The 17,477-nt window shown below is 34.1% G+C and overlaps 1 protein-coding gene across 1 annotated transcript in view; it reads left to right on the forward strand.

Moving 5' to 3' along the window:
- Nucleotides 1-428: 428 nt before the first annotated feature.
- LOC150109821 (uncharacterized) overlaps nucleotides 429-17,477 on the forward strand; it is a 185,953-nt gene continuing 168,904 nt past the window's right edge. The window contains exon 1 of the mRNA XM_090414049.1: nucleotides 429-1,299. The gene's annotated coding sequence lies outside the window, so the exon portion shown is untranslated. The remainder of the gene's footprint in view (nucleotides 1,300-17,477) is intronic.

Below are 17,477 nucleotides of genomic sequence, written 5' to 3' on the forward strand. Positions count from 1 at the left end.
AATCCTTATAACCAAAGAGGCAGATTATGTAATAAAAAAGTTAGTAAAGTATACAACAATAAAGAAGATACTGAAGATACTGATTATTATGGGATAATATCATTAATATAATACTCTTATGTAACATGAAAAAATTATTGTTATAATTAAAAAATTATATAAACAAAAAAAGTATTATTCAAAAAATTCTGAATAATCTTCATTGTTAACATTAGAAGAACATGGGTTGTAAATACATAATATAGAGGCAAAAAAAATACTATTAAAAATTTTAGTTGAAATCAATGTAGAAAATGCAGCACTTAGAGTTGAATTCTGTAAAATTATAAGTTGCAATGTCACTCAAGATGTCTATTGTATGTGTAAATATTTTAGCAATCAATAAATTACTATTACTATTAAAAAATGCTCTATAACATATTAAAAACAACTTGAAAATGAATGCAAACCATGAAAAAATCTTCATCGCAGTATTCAGATACACACTGCAGTATAATTGTTGAGTTCTAAATGAAATATGAAATGTAACTTCTTTCACGCATGCGCTGCAAACAATTTTTTTTTTCTTCTAGGCAGTTATTTAACACTGTCTTGTCATTGAAGGTAACCATTCCGTGATGAACCAGGAGTTATGATTTACCAAGCAATCAGGTCGCGAGTCTTCCTGTGACAACTCCTGCAGTACATTCATGCGGGCGCACAGTCATATTCACACTCCCTTTCTTCCTTTCCCCTCCTATGTCGATATGGCAGTAGGTCATTTCCTAGCATGTTTCAAAATCTAAGAAAGTGTTCAGATTTTGTTGTGTAAATTTCCGCACGTTTCGTTTGCACCTGGAGTGTTCTCATCACCCCCCCAACCCCTTTCCACCAACTCATGTAAATCTCCATGGAAGGCGTGCATTCGTGGCAGAGTTTAATTAATATCATTAGTGAGCGTGCGTTGGTAACTGAAGTATGGGACTGAAATTCTCAGCGACGCGATGGCGTTCAGAGTGGACGCCGACCAGGTAGCTGTCGTACGTTAAGACAGACCAGTGCGGGACTCCATGGGATGTGCATGTCCCGATGTCATTTAGACTTACTAACGTCATCTAAAATTGGGTTTACAGCGCACATGAAACTACCACAGGGCAAACGGAGTTTGTTCGTTGTGCGAGTTCTTTTTTTTTTATGCAGTTATGTTACTATACTGAAACATATACCGTTGAACTTTACTCTACTATTAAGATGCCTTGTTCTGTTCTCCTGTCAGGATAAATGCTATCTCATATTTCCACCCGATGTTAGCTTCTGCTGGTAAGTACTAATCGAACTTTGTGCGCTTTAAAAATCATTCCTAAATAGTTGTATAGCTTAATCTTCTTTCTAGTTCAAGTTCAGTATTAATAATTATTAACATTTCATGACTTACCACTTATAACTGGTGGCATATGCAATCTGTTAAGAAATGTTGGTATATTTGTAGAAAATCATTAACAGGCATAACTATATTATTCTTATTACAGTTTAATTTGGTATCATTTAAAATATTAGTTTTAAGATAATTTTATATATATTTATTTGTGTTATTTTATAATGCTATGTTATGTTATCCTTATGTTAATTTTTTTAATTGACTGCAAAATGAAAAGCGCCATCTTTCTTTCCATTTTGCAATCTTAATTTGTCAGCGGACGATAGCAGTTAGACAGCTTTCTCTGTCGTGTAAATAACGCTAAAGGTATTTACTTGTGTGTAAATATATATTTTTTGTTAAATACGGCATTTGTTATCTTATTATTTTATGCAGTTCGTGATTTTCCTTTATTGTTATTTTGGGCTAAAGAATAGGGGGAAATGTAGCATTAAATAAAAAAGAACATAATATCTCAGAGTAGTTTTATAAGCATAGCTTTCTCAATTATTTGCTTCTACATTTGTTTTGTTTTTAAGGTGGACAATTTAAGTAATTAGTCCAAAAGTGACAGTTTATAATGTTTAAATCATTTTAAATCACCAAAATAACCATACTACTTAATATGAATATTTTTTATACTTCTTTCTCATTAGTTCACATGTACTGTATAGCGAATTTCCAGATAGCGGAGAAATAAATAATGAAATAATGAATACACAATTCGTTGTACCTAACTAGAAGAAGCCTCGAAAGGCAAAATATTGATACAAGTGATGTTCATAATCCTCAAGTTATGCATATATCGAATTTGAAAAGTCGAAATAGCAGTCAGCAATTAGATATTCTGCCTACACATTCTAGTTGATGATTGTTCATTCGTTCTGTTTAAAAATGCTCACATCTTTTGGTTAAAATGATAAACTTTGAATTCTTGAAATGGTAGGGAAATTTTATCGTTCAATTTAACTGTATCGCTACCACCACCACCACCACCAAGCTGTTTTATTGGCATCTTGAAGTGGCCAAAACATGGTGATGTCGTACTTTTCTTTTAATTAGTCATAGGCGTGTTCATAACGACGATGAATACCGTGTTCAAATTTCTTTTATTTCAAAAGTATTGCTTTAAAGTAATTTTACCTCAGCAAGCCGGTTGATAATAGTATAGAGAATACATAATGTGTAAATAGCCTATTCAACTGTTCTATGATTCTCTAATTATGGTCTAAAACCATTTCATGGACTTTGTGTGTGGATATCTAATGACATTAATAAAACACTATAAACTTTAAGCAATATAATCAGGTTTGTTTTTTGTATTCTTATATTCTCTACTTAGTGAGAGCGTTTTTCGTTTTGCTACTTTTAAGCAATCAGACAAATCTTAGGGAAATTTGATGTGGAGAAAGTCATTATAATATTAAAGTCTTAAAGGTGTATTTATCTGTATTTATCCTGTCGATGATACCAAGTCTTGAGCAATTCATTTTATATTAATGAAATGAAATTTTATATGGAAAAAAATTCTAAAATTCATTAAGAAATTAGAAAGTTTAATTACTATCTCCATGGTTCGTTATACGCTCTCTCTTTCTCTCTCTCTCTCTCAGACGAAATCAAACAAAAACGTGGCGACCGTTCATTTTATAATAAATCTCTCATTATGCTATCATGATTCACCAGCTTGGGTTCTTTTCGCTGTAAAAGCTAAGAAATTAGTTAAGATATTAGATATGTATTAGATAAATGATATAGGAAATGACTTGAAGGGAGATGTTCAGTTGTTTGCTGACGATGCAAAGTTGGGAAGCGCAATAAGAAATCAAGCCGATGTTGAGAGTTTGCAGGATGATTTAAATAAGCTGGCAAAATGTTGGATGTCGGTTCAGTCTGGAAAAGTGTAAAGTTTGCATTTTGGGGTTAAAACATTTCCAGCTGTGTACCACATTGATGGAACGGTACTCCAAGAGATTAATGAGGCTAGGGATTTTGGGGTATTAGTGGATAGTGAATTGAAGTTCAGAGGACACATTGCTAAGGTGTCCAAGATTGCACATAGGATTACTTGGTTATTGAAGAAAACACACTAACATCCCGAGATAAAGAGGTTATTATTCCTCTTTATAAGGCGTTGATACTTCCACATTTGGATTACTGTGCTCAAGTCTGGTCGCCTGGATTCCTTGGAAATGAGGAATTGGTGGAGAGGGCTCAGAGGAGAGTGACTAAGTGGTGTAAAAAATGCTCCCTACATTGATAAATTGAGAGCTTTTGGATTACAGAGGTTGGTTGATAGACGGAGAAGAGGAGATATGATAGAACTATTTAAATTACTTAAAAGGTTTTTATAAGATTGATGCAGGGGAAATGTTTCAGCTGTGTGATAGTGATGGAAGAACAAGAGGTCATCCCTGGAAATTAAGGAAAAATGTGGTTAACAAGGGTGTGAGAACTAGATTTTTTGCTTGGAGAGTGGTGAATGAATGGAATGCATTGCCTGACTCAGTTGTGAGTGCTTCGTCTGTAAATTAGTTCAAGAAGAGGTGTGATAGATATTGTTTTCATAACTTGTGTCTCCCGCGATGAGTCTTCTGACTCCATGGAGATATCCATATGTAATAATAATAATAATAATATTGATAAAAATTATTAGCAGTAGTCATCATTGTCAGGTTATTTTATTCCGTTTCTAATGACAAAAATATTTGCAACGAACTTTTATGAAGTGAATTTTAAAGTCAGTTTTGAATTTGCCTTTCTTTTTGGATACACATTCTGCATGTAGTATGTGTAGTGCTTAAAATAGTATATTTTCCTGTAGACATTATTATTGTTATTATTATTTCATTTTTCCCCCAAACTGATATACTACTGGCATACTGACTGGTCAGTGAATTTAGAACTCGTGTAAAATTCGTGATTTTTATCTGTTATATTATGTTTTTCCCTTGGAAAATTAGTGTTTTATAGTATATGAGTTTAGATTTGTGTAGAGTATTTAGTGTTTAATAACATATTTTGCTAACATATTGCACTATCAAATATAGTTTGAAAGTGCGCCAAAAATGCACAAGGAATGTAACGCTAAGAAGAGCAGCGAAGTCGCGAAGAGAATAAGAAGACTTGACCCGCTAACGAAGATATTGAAGATATTGAGAAGGTTATTGATGATGAATTAACCTCCAAAATAGCGAAGTTAACGCAGATTATTAGAGAGACGAGGCGGGAATTACAGAAAATCGAGTGGCGTTTGAATGAACATAGGCTAACCAAATTAAGCAGAAAATTAAGAAACAAACAACAACAAAAACGCGCGGAAACAGGTACGTCAGGAATGCGGGATTCACTTGGGAAGTGGCTACGTTTATGAATGTTCCATCCATGAAATGTTCCATGCTGAACTACAAAGCAAGAATTTATGACCAACTGAGGAGTATACTGAGTTCAATGGAATAGTCGGTTGCTGGATGGGAAGAATACCGACAGTGCATGGGAAGCGTTTAAACAATACTTAAATGATGCAATATCAGAATGTGTTACAAAAGTTCAAAGAATAAATAGGGTAGGAGTGAAATGGATGTGCAATCTTATTAAGCAAAAGATTCGTAAGAAAAAGATGATGTAGAAGGAATACTGCGTGCATAAGGATGATGTCCATTATGAAAATTATAACAACAAGCCAGAAGAGTCACAACTGTTGTACGAAAAGTTAAGTCTGAGTATGAAAAGAAACTGACTCAGCAAGCTAAAGACAACTCACAAGTATTCTAGTAATATGCTGCAAGTAAAAGAAAGAATGAACTTGAAAGAATAATCTGAAAGAATGCAGATGGTTTGTGGATGACAGATGTAGAAGAGGTTGTTCAACTAATGACTGCCCATTTTGTTAAACGCTATCAACCTGCCGTATGCAACATTTAGTTCAGTACTGCCATTTCACTAGATGAAGAAACTTAGATGTATGAAGAAAACGTATTAGAGCTATTGCACAAACTGAATAAGAATTCAGCAAGAGGAAGTGATGGGATATCAGTACGTGTGCTAAAAGAGTGTTCAGCTGAATTGACTATTTCTTTGACCAGGCTACATAATTTGAGTTTCAGAACAGAGAAAATTCCATACGAAAGAATGTATGATAATCCCATTGCACAAGGGCGGTGCAAAGACCGATGTATCAAACTATCGACAAATCAGTATCTCAGGACCGGTGATGAAGATTTTGGAAATGTTGGTTAGTACTCGCATTCTGAAATGGGTTGACGTGAATCTCTACTTTGCAATGAGCGGCATGGGTTTAATAAAGGAAGGTCATATTTTAGAAATTTGCTCACACTCTATAACAAGGTTACCATTGAACAAGATAAGGGGAATAGATAGATCACCATGATACTTTTGGATTTTGCTAGACTGTTGCATAAATTGGAGAAGATGGGTTTGGATTATAGAATATTAGCGTGGTAAGAGGATGGTTGACCGACAGATAACAAAACGTGGTATACAGGGGATGTGAGTCTGCAAGATTTAAGGTAACCGGTGTACCACAAGAATCAGTTCTTGGTCCACTGTTATTCAATCTGTGCATTAATGATATTGGGAAGGATTTCAGAAGCGACGCTCAGCTGTTTGCTGATAATGCAAAGATAGGTAGAGTAATCCAGAATGCTGCTGATATGCAGTACTTCCAGACTGATTTGAATAGGCTGGAATTTTGGACATGGTGAAAATAGATGTCAGTTCAGTGTCAGTAAATGCAAAGCCATTCACTTTGACGTGATTAGATATCCAATGTCGTATTATATTGGTGGGATTATGCTAGAAGAAAGAGATCAGGTCTTGGAAGTTAAAGTTCAGAGACCATGTAGCAAAGATTGCAAATATAACTCAAAAGAAAATTGATATCATTTTGCCTCTTTACAAGGCCTTGATAAGACCTCACTCGGACTATTGTGCGCAGGTCTGGTCTCCTAGTTTCCGTTCTGATTCTGATATATTGGAGAGAGCACAAAGGAGAGTGTTAAAAATTATATCAGGATTGTGAAATACTGATCATGAAGACAGATTGAGAATTTGTAGACTGCAGGCACTAGCAAATAAAAAGGAGAGTTTATATGATTAAGACTTACAGACTTCTGAAAGAGTAATATAGGATTTCAATTTAATTTTTCATTTTATGGAAGGTGGGGAAAGAACATGACGTCATCCTTGGAAACTGAGAATGAATGCCATCAAGAAGGGGAGATGAGATCTATATTTTTCTCTCATGGGGTGATGTGTAGAATGGATTGCCTGGGACGTTGCGTGTGCAAGCAGTGTGAATTAATTCGATAACAAGTATGATACCTGGTGCGGTATTATGTGGCCTTCCTTGATGAGCCCCTGACTCTCTGGAGGTCTCTCTTAATAATAATAATTTTGAACAATACGATTGAGCCGTCCACTGCAAGATACTTCTTTGGCACATTATTACTAACGCCTAGGGTATTGCTATATGGCGGAAACCACTTTTTGTGATACCTTAAATGACATCCATCGTAGCCTTTTTTTTACACTGAAGAAATTCATTGTTTCTTGAGTTACTTCGTCTTTTCAAGAAGACTTTGCAGAAGTAAAGCTTTACCAGGTATGGAAGACGTTTCAAATTTATCACTGTCTTTGGCATTCCTCTCTTTTCCATTCTTTTGTTTTCGATTCTTTTGCACGAAACCTGCAAATTCCAAAAATATTCTGTACAGCATGTCTGTGAATAGTGCTGATATACAGTTTTTTAGTTGGGGAATGAAACCTGATCCTGATAACGTTTTTTTTTCCTCTAAACTTTTCTGCTCGTTTATATATATATATATATATATATATATATATATATATATATATATATATATATATATATATATATACAACTCCAAAATATCTCAGACGAAAGTCCAGCCGCTTTGTAGCATACTTAGTGGTGTACATCGTAATGTGTTCAGTTTTCAAACCATTATCTCATATTTCGCATATTTGCAGAGTTAATATCAATATACAAAGTATGAGACCTTTTTTTAATTGATATGCTTTGAGATGCTAAACCCTAAGTGATATGAATTGACATTCAATCTTGTGTCGAGTAGGAAGTGAATAGCTGAATAACTTAACACAGCAATTTGGGCCTACTAAACTGTTGCAGTGGCATGCAAACTTAAGCAACTTTGATGACTGCTACGCTGTCTTAGGAACACTAGCGATCTTTAGCACAAGAAATGCCTTAGTGTAACACTACTACTATAATACTAAGACAGCCCCCCCCCCCCGAGTCGGATCTGCATTTGTCTTACATTAGAGTATATATTTTAAGATTTTATTATCTTGAACGGCCTTTTTAGTTTTATTTGGATCCTAATCGGCGTACAGCGAGTAGTATGCTGCTTGGAAAGAAGTCAACAGATACCATAGTGTGAGAAACAAATAGCCATGGCGTCCACCTTAGTAAGATGTAGGAACTCCTTTTGTGGCGATGACTGCAGCAACCGTACGGTACATACTTTCACAAGCGTACGATAGCGATCTATGGGAATTTTGGACTGTTCTTCCTGTAGGCATGTAATAAAATCCTGGATTACTGTGGGGATGACATCCCTTGACCTTACCCAACGCTCCAGTTCATCCCACAGATGTTAAATAGTGTTTAGATCAGGACTTCGTGGAGGCCAGTCAAGTGTGGTGGCGTTCATGTCCACAAACAACGCAGTTATAGCATCAAGCCATGACACCGGGCATTGTTTGCATTGCATTGCTCAGAATGTTCAGATACCTCTCGGAGTTCAATGTTCTTAGCACCATAAACAGGGATAGAGCCCAAACCAGGCACAAACTGGACCACACCATAACACTGTCACCTCTGAATTTCATAGTTGGAGTTACATACTCTGGTAAGAGACATTCACCGAGACATTAGCCACCCCGACCCTCCACCTGCTCTGTAGAGGGAGTAGCGTGATTCGTGGCTCAATAACACAGCTTTCCAAGTTTCCACGTGCCACTGTACGCGCTCTATGCACCACTGAAGTTGATGCTGCATGTTGATTCGGTTAATGTGGGGCGTGCATTTTACGGTCCTACTATGGAATCTCATGTTGAGAGCCTCGGTCTGAATGTTTTTGTGCAGATTCTTGCTCCAGTCGATGCCCGGGACACTGCATTCAACGTGTCTGTCGCCGAATAGCAGTTTTGACAGGTTATCCTTCGTAGCACCTTATTGTCACTTTGATTGATTTGTGACGTGGAATGGCCCTATTTGTCAACAATTGGCCGAACAGATAGGCCTGCAACATAGCATTCTATCACAACGTCGCTTTTAAACTCTGTCAGTTCACTTTGCAGCCATTTCACCCGAACAGTTGCACTGACTCGTGAGCATCATATTCCTCCCATTTATACCGGCTACTAACACGTGATTCGTTACATGACACGATAGACCTTGTCCACTAGGGGGATGTCCGTTGACTTCTTTCCAAGCAGTGTATATCCATACTGCTAATAAGTCTGAGGGATACTTGCAGCTTATCTCAGATCAAGAGAATATATCCAGCTGCACTACCTCACTACCCAGTGAAGCTAGTTATACTACACTATTCTACAATGAAATGTAAACGCAGATCTCGCTTGGAAATCGCATCTTCTAATTATAGCCCTTATGCTGAATCGCCCACTGCAGTTTGGTGCATTGTTACACAGGCTGTGTGATCTATTTGGAGCCATATCACAGATAATGCATGCAGTCTAATTTCTCTTTTGAGTCTTGTTAATTTTGGAAATATGGTACATTTCGGTGCGCTATAGTTGTGGTAGCATGAAACGCAAAGCAGATTTCTTATAACTCAGTCCATATAAGATTCGTAGAAGTAACCGATTTGATTTGTTGTCATGGCTATTAAACGATAGTACTTTAATTATTCATTAAACTATCAAGGGCTGTCTTTTATCGTTACTGCCTTCAGTCTTTGATATAGTCAAGAACATCAGCTCATATCACGATCGGACTATCTTCACATACGGAATTATCATCGACCTACAAACCAGTCTCTTGCGTATTTTCTCAAAGAAATGGACTTGACCCTTAATCGGGCGAAACAGAGACTGCTGAAGGAGATGAAACCTGTACAAGATATTCTAACAGCAAATTATTTTCTTTTCTTGAATATCTTCATTTATTCAAACACTAGTATTTTCAATAGCTATTGCTTTAATGATTTCCAGAACAGCAGGAATATTTGTTTTAGTTACTAAAAAAATTAATTTTGGAAATATTAATAATAATAATAATAATTGTGGGCTATTAGACTGGTATAACAAATTTCGGTAAATTATATCTTAAAAGCATTTTCCTTGCAATGATGTCATTAATTAACATTAGATATAATTCTGATTATGGTTTGTGCATAATCGGAATGTAGTTTAATTAATTATTAATTAACTATAATAAGTATATTCCTTACAAAAAATAATATAAGTAGTAATTCACTATATTACCTACAAAGTTCTTTAAAATAAAAACAAGAACCGATGCTGAGTTGATGATTATTATCTTTTTTTCAAGAAGAATTCATTCTGGTTTTTCACTCTAGTTGTAGAAAAGTTTCATTTACTTCAAAACGAAGGTTAGAATTAATCTTAATTAACCTCATTGAATCGATTTAACTTTCAATTAATTATTAATTAACTATAATAAGTACATTCCTTACAAAAAATAATATAGTAAGTAGTAATTCACTGTATTATCTACAAAGATGAAGATACGCGACTTTTCTTCAGAAAATACATATTTCATATGACTCTCAGTTCTAAACTCCATACCATTTCAGTCCACTATTAGTCACCTTGGAAATACAGCTCATTTCGCTTTTAATACATCATAGAATCTCCTTATGTTTTTGGGAATCTGGAACGAAAAAATGAAGTTAAGTTTATTTTTTCATGTGCTTCACGCATTGGATAAGTATTAAATTAGATTCATGTTGAACATCATTCTATCCATAACTTGATATCCGTAAGAACTGAAATTTTCAATCCAAACTCGATCCATATTGATGTTTTCAAGCTCTAGTCCATATATTACAAGATTTGATTGGAATATACGTTATACAGTTCGAACTGGAAAGCTGAGCTCGATTTCTTTCAAAGTGCACGAGAGAGAGAGAGAGAGAGAGAGAGAGAGAGAGAGAGAAGAGGTAAAACACCTTACATTATGTCAAAACATTAACATATTTATTTTTATAGACGTATTATTATAAAATATATACTGAATTTAGAGTGGTTTCTTGGAATATACCAGTTCAGTTAACCGTTGGTCTTGGTTGGTTAGAATTGCAACGAGGCAACAAAGACTGCAATGCCAGTGTATTATGTCTGTTAATTGTTTTCTTCCGGACCTGTTTACGTGTTTCATTGCAAAACATAATTCATTGAAGTCTGTTTATATAATCAGAGAGACAAACTTATTTTGAATTCATATCTATATAAAATATAGGTCAATAACACAATCGAGTTTCGATTTGGAATGAGGCACTTCAGAAATTTTAATGAATTTATATTTACATTAATCAAAAGATTATTCTTGAAAAAAATTACTTACATTTCTAGTGCTCAAGTTTGCCCTCTTCACATTTTTGCCAAACCCTGCTGGACTTACATAGATTTTGTTGTAGAAATTGGGAGAGAGAGAGGTGCCTAGAATATGGTAATATTTCTTCCCTTTCTGGGCTCTAATCAAAGGCGGAAACATGCTTTAATTGTTTTCTTGACATTCTCTTCTGAATATTTTTAATTCTTGGCTCGCTTATAGACCTATCCTGAAGAGTTGCTAAAGTCGAGAATGATCTGTTGGAAACAGATTCGCTGACTACACTGTCTATCGACGATGCGCTGTGCTTCGAAAGTTTTCTATTTTATACGAAATAGGATGGATGGCTTTAGTTCGTTTACTGGTCATTTCAGTTTCTTGCTCGTGAATCCTTTAATGTCTTCTATGCCGTGCTAGATGGTATATTCTTGATTTTCAGCCAAAAATTCCAAGTTACTAAAATTCGGTTATAAATTTCGAAAACTTCATGCAGGGATCAAGATTAATATTTTTGCAACAAATATTTAACAAAAATGAAGAGACCAAAATATATATATATATATATATATTAAAACATCACCTTATTTCTATCATAGAATGCATGCGTTCAAGAAATTAAAAATATAGAAACATTTTCATTTCCCCCCTTCTGGTGCATCAGCGACATCCAATATAGGAAAAAAAAAAAAAAAAAAAAAAAAAAAAAAATATATATATATATATATATATATATATATATATATATATATATATATATATATATATATATATGTAGAAAGTATTTTTACCTTGGGTATAAATATGTTAAAGATACCAAGCAATTTTAAACCTGGTTTTACTCCATTTCCCAAGTAAGCAAACAGACTAAAAGTCAAGTTTGCACCTGCAATTGATGCAAGTCTAACTGATCCCACAGGTAGGGCCCCTTGCCTTTAATACAAAACATCATACATCCCCTTCTTGGAGATGTGTTTTGGCATTAAGGGTAAATATTAAGATTAGTGATCGGAGCTTGTTCCACCTTTGCCACGAGTTGCCTGGTCCTGCACTACCTGTGGGATCAGTTAGACTTGCATCAATTGCAGGTGCAAACTTGACTTTTAGTCTGTTTGCTTACTTGGGAAATGGAGTAAAACCAGGTTTAAAATTGCTTGGTATCTTTAACATATATATATATATATATATATATATATATATATATATATATATATATATATATATATATATATATATATATATATATATATATATATATATATATATATATATATATATAATTCATTAGCCCTGACAGAAAAGGGTTTAAAGCGTTCAGTTTTAAAGAAGTCTGGAACAACCAAATAAAAAATTCATAATTCAAACACGAAAATATAAATTACCTTTTGACTTGAAACAGACTCTGGGACCAGGCCAAGATGCAGCACGACGGGCAGACCTGCCTGCATTTAAGCTTTTTGCATTGATTTGGAACCTGTATCAAAGACTAATCTGCAATAAATAAGTAAAAAAAAAAAAAAAAAAAAAAAAAAAAAAACGGTCTTCAGTGACAAAGAAATATGGTTATCTACGAATTTATATAATACTGTACTTCCAAAATTTATTTGTTGCATAAGATGATTTCAACTTTCGAAACACATTCTAATATAATGCATATTTTATAGAACACACAGCGAAAACCGTTTTTCCTTAATGATTACTATAGTGATGCCTACATAACATACAGGTGGAAAACTTTCTTTATTCTAAATCAAGGTTCGGCAACCTTTTCGGGCTCACGGGCCACATTCAACTTTTATTTTTAATAATCGGACCGTAAGTATTTGATTATTTTCTCTTATTTTACAAGAGAAAATAATTTTCATTCACTATTTTCTCTTATTTTATAAGATAAAATGGTGAGTGAAAAAAATACTTAAATTATCAATTTTTATTTTAACAATCTTAAAAAAACACAGAAATATTTAAAATACGAGATGTGAAACAAGCATGAAAATGAAAGTTAATGAAAATTATTATCACTTAAAAACAAAATAATATAGTTTATGCATCACAATTTATTATATGTGTGTCTCACTGCTTAATGTGACTTTTGTGATTGTTTTCCCTTATCCAGATTATCTATATCTACTTTGTAACCTGAGGTGCAAATTCGAATCGAAGCATGCAAATATTCATCAGTCAGTTGAGAAGAAATTTTTTTTTTTAAACTCATGGCAGAAAATGCTTGTTCGCAAATGTATGTGTCGAAATGCAACTATCATCTTCTTTGCGATACTAATTAATCCTTCAAAATTTTTTGGTAAGCATCGATAAAATGTTTGGATATTTTCTAATGAAAATGCGTTCTTTAATGTTTCATTGTGTTGTAATTCCAAAACTTTCATCTGTAGTTGGTTTGGTACGTTATCAATGTCGACATTAAAAACGTTCAAAAATAATCGTATTTCGGTGCTATTTTTATGAAAATCCACAAACTTGTTGAAAATTCCGTTTGTAAATCTTCAATGATACCAACAAAAGTTTCCTTTTGTGTTTGTCATCCAACTGTAGATGCAGATTTGCAACATATATAATGATCTAGAATCTAGATCTAGATTCTAGATTTTCTTCCATCATGTGTTTCTTCAACAGACATACTTTGCTTTCAAAAGCTTTTATGTCAGAAAACAGTTCTGCTAGTAATTTACCTTGGCCTTGCAGGTTCAAATTAAGTTCATTAAGGTAGTTATAATGTCTACCATAAATGCAAGAGACGTAATGCCTTTTTTCTCAGATAGTTGTGTAACGTCCTTATACTCAACCGATTCATTATGAATACTTTGCTTCTTAAATATCTTTTGCTGAGCAATCAAAGAAGCTTCTCATTTATTAATAATTTTTTTTTTCTAAGTTCACAGTTCAAACTCTTGTATTGGCTTTCGTGTTCATTCTCGTAATGAAGTCTGATATTATATTCTTTCATAACAGCAACACTTTTATGACAAATAAGACAAAGGGGCTTACTCCCATTTTCAATAAACAAGTACTTGCTGTTCCATTCATTATTAAATCTTCTTCCTTCATCTGCAATTTTATGTTTTCGTGAACCCATTTTTGAAATTAGTTTTAACAAATACAGGGTGTTTCAAAAAGAATGACCCAATTTTAAATAATTATATTTAATTATTTGAAATTTGAATTTCTGCATGAGTCATGACATTTTTTTAAAAAATGTCGAAAAAGTTTCTTAGCAATAAAATCGGTGATTTAGAACAGGGGTCGGCAACCGGCGCCCCATAAAAGGTTGACCATACTTACATGGCATGTGGCCCGTATGTTGAATTATTTAAATAATACATTTTATAATATGAATAATAAATTAAAAATAATTTGATACCGATACTTCGTGATATCGCATGCAACTTGACGCGAGTCAGCCGTGTCAGTCATCATCAGTCATCATGCATGAGTCATCACATTTTTTTAAAAAAATGTCATGACTCATGCAGAAATTCAAATTTCAAATAATTAAATATAAATATTTGAAATCTAGTCATTCTATTTGAAACACCCTGTGTATAAGACGGACCAGGGAACGCGACTGCAAAAGTGCGCCAAAATCTCGGTTGTCGTCGGATGAAGTCGCCTTTGTTATCCCCATTCATGATGACTGACACGGTTGACTCGCGCCAAATTGCAGGGCGATTAATTATTTTAAATTTATTATTCATATTATAAAATGTATTATTTAAATAATTCAACATACGGACCACATGCTATGTAAGTATGGTCAACCTTTTATGGGTCGCCAGAAATGCACGTTTGGGTCGCATGCGGCCCTCGGTCGCCGGTTGCCGACCCCTGTTCTAAATCACCGATTTTATTGCTAAGAAACGTTTTCGACATTTTTTTGACATGCTCCAGTTTCTTTGGCGTAGGTAAGCATCCTTCCCCCCATAAATAAACCTGCTTTTTAACTACGTACGTAAAAATACGTAGGTAGCTACACACACACACACACACACTCTTAGCAATGTAAAGAATTCTTAGAAATGAGAATGCCAGCCAGATTGTAGCAATTATTCTTATCCATCACTTTTTGCATAGCATGCTGCAGAAAGTGATGTCGCTATAGTAAAAGGTGGAGATCTGGATACTGCCTCTTCCTTTGATAAAAAAAAAGGACAGCATTGCCTACAATTCAGATTCCATTTCATTTCAAAGTAAAGTAATTAATTGTAGTCTGGCATTTTCATTTTAGTAATAATAATGCTAATTCTAACCAAAAGGAATTATTGATTTGTTTTCTAAATACAAATCTGACTGATTTATTATTAAGATCTCGAATATAATTTGTGAAATCATATCAAGTGTGGTTTACAGCAGATCATTTCAATGACATAGACAGAGCCTTACAAATTATACAAAAAAAAAACCACTTTAATTATAAACGGCAGTGAATAAACTTTTTTTACATGACCTAAGCCAAAAATGAACACAGACGCCGTCACTTATTTTGGGAGATGGTAGTAGGCCAGTTCTCTTAGAACTGTAAGATGACATTCGTACCATTTTGTTTCCTCTAACCAAATACTCGCACAACCTAAATTTGGTATGTCACTGTAAAAGTGTCAAAGGCGATGATCTCAATAAATTTCTGTTCATCTCTTTCCGATCACAGAGCACTGTTCGTTCTGATTATGCTAATCCTTATGAAAACGCTTGCCATAAATGTAAAAATGCTGCAACAAAGTGAACTAAAATGTTTCAACACGTTTAAAGCAGAAAACCTTCTACTCTATCGGTATTGGTTGTTCTCTGATGCAAATTAAAACATTTAAGATAAAACTCACTTCCTCGTTATCTTTTTTCTTCTGTACCTCACATCAAATCCGTTATCTATAATTTTCTTTCAAACTCCTTTTTTCAAGGTGAATCTGATTCAAAAGGTTGTAAAGAGCTTCAGAAAACAGAATCGTACATTTACTATTGCGGGTAAGATAAGCCGTTTTCCCTGATTTAGAAATTAAATATGGAAGTTTTTGATGTACCACTTCGGACCTCCAATAAGCAGGATAATGATCTCATGCCATCAACAAAACCGTTGCATCTTGAAAGTTAGCGTATATCTAACCCGATCTGAATCGAAAGAAGAGAACAGATCTTTAGTATCAAACTATTGTTTTTTATTGATTCTCTCATGGCAATTATTTCGAAAATAATTGAAGAGTCATTCAACAGGGAACTTCAGTCAGCAGTTAGTCTACGTGGTATGATAGAACACATGTTAGGAATATGGTTTCCACTGATCTCAATCTTCCACATGAAGAGAAAAGTTCTTTAAGTTAACTCTTCTGATATGTGCGTTGGAAAACTTCGAAAACCTCAAACCACAGCGCATGACATTTTCAAAACATTTAGGGCAGACAGGCCTCCTTAGGAAATATTAGTAAACAAAAACACCTAATCTGTCCACGATACTAATGAACTTTAGGTTTACAACCTTTAGTGGGTAGGAATCACATAATAAACCTATTGAATATCCTCTCTTTGGCCTCATGCCATTGAGGAGTTATTCTTTTTACTCACCTACCGTGCGTTATGTGTCATGTTGACAGGGTTTCCAAATTTAGTTCTTAATTGATGCAGGAGAGCTTCAGAAACTCTTTTCGCTGCACTCTTCCTCTTGTAAAGCAGTGATATTCTTTTATTGATGAAACGGTATCCATTATTTTGCTGATAATACTACGCCATTTCTTCCAATATACCTTAAAAGCGTTCAAAGAATAAAATCATCAAAAACAACTACAGTCAGTTTCTTAAATGTTCAGCTCAATGCCTTTCTTTCGTTGTGGAAGAACAACCTAGTCAACATTTATACAACATACACTTTTTTAAAAAAAATAAAACAGGTTCTCTCTCATGAGCAGGACTTAGGTTTTTGAAAAAAAAATCCCATAAAAAGAGGACTAATATTCGTTTACCTGTATCCCCTCTATTATAACTTGTTACATTCCATTATAACTCGTTACATCTAAATGGTTTCCATGCATCCTCATTCTCTTCTCTTAAATGGAAATATGCCCTACTTAAAATAAACATCTTTCCACGTTTGGAGTGGGGTAGCTAAAACCGCTTACTTGCTTTTCTCTATGAAGAGCTGTTCTGTTTATTTCATTTCTAAGGCTTTCCGTAGTATTCATAATTCCTACACTTCTCTGAAAATCTGTAAAACGGCGAACATCATTTTTTTCGAATCTCTGCTAACTCACACGATATTAATGTATAATCCGTTTTACAATGTTTATAGAATCGATATTTAAAACAAAACCTGTGCGTCAGGAGTTGGTTGTAATCCTATTTTATCTCAATGATTATGTGTAATCCCATTGGTTGCAACAATATGTGTTAAGATAAAATATTTCATTTTCTCTTGCAGTAGCGTATTTGTTATTTGTGTCTATAAAATATTTATAACTTTGATAGTTTTATATTTTTTTA

The sequence above is a fragment of the Typopeltis vanoorti genome, chromosome 1, assembly GCF_054136105.1.
Source record: "Typopeltis vanoorti isolate ZY-2024b chromosome 1, IOZ_Tvanoo_1.0, whole genome shotgun sequence".
NCBI classification, from domain to species: domain Eukaryota; kingdom Metazoa; phylum Arthropoda; class Arachnida; order Uropygi; family Thelyphonidae; genus Typopeltis; species Typopeltis vanoorti.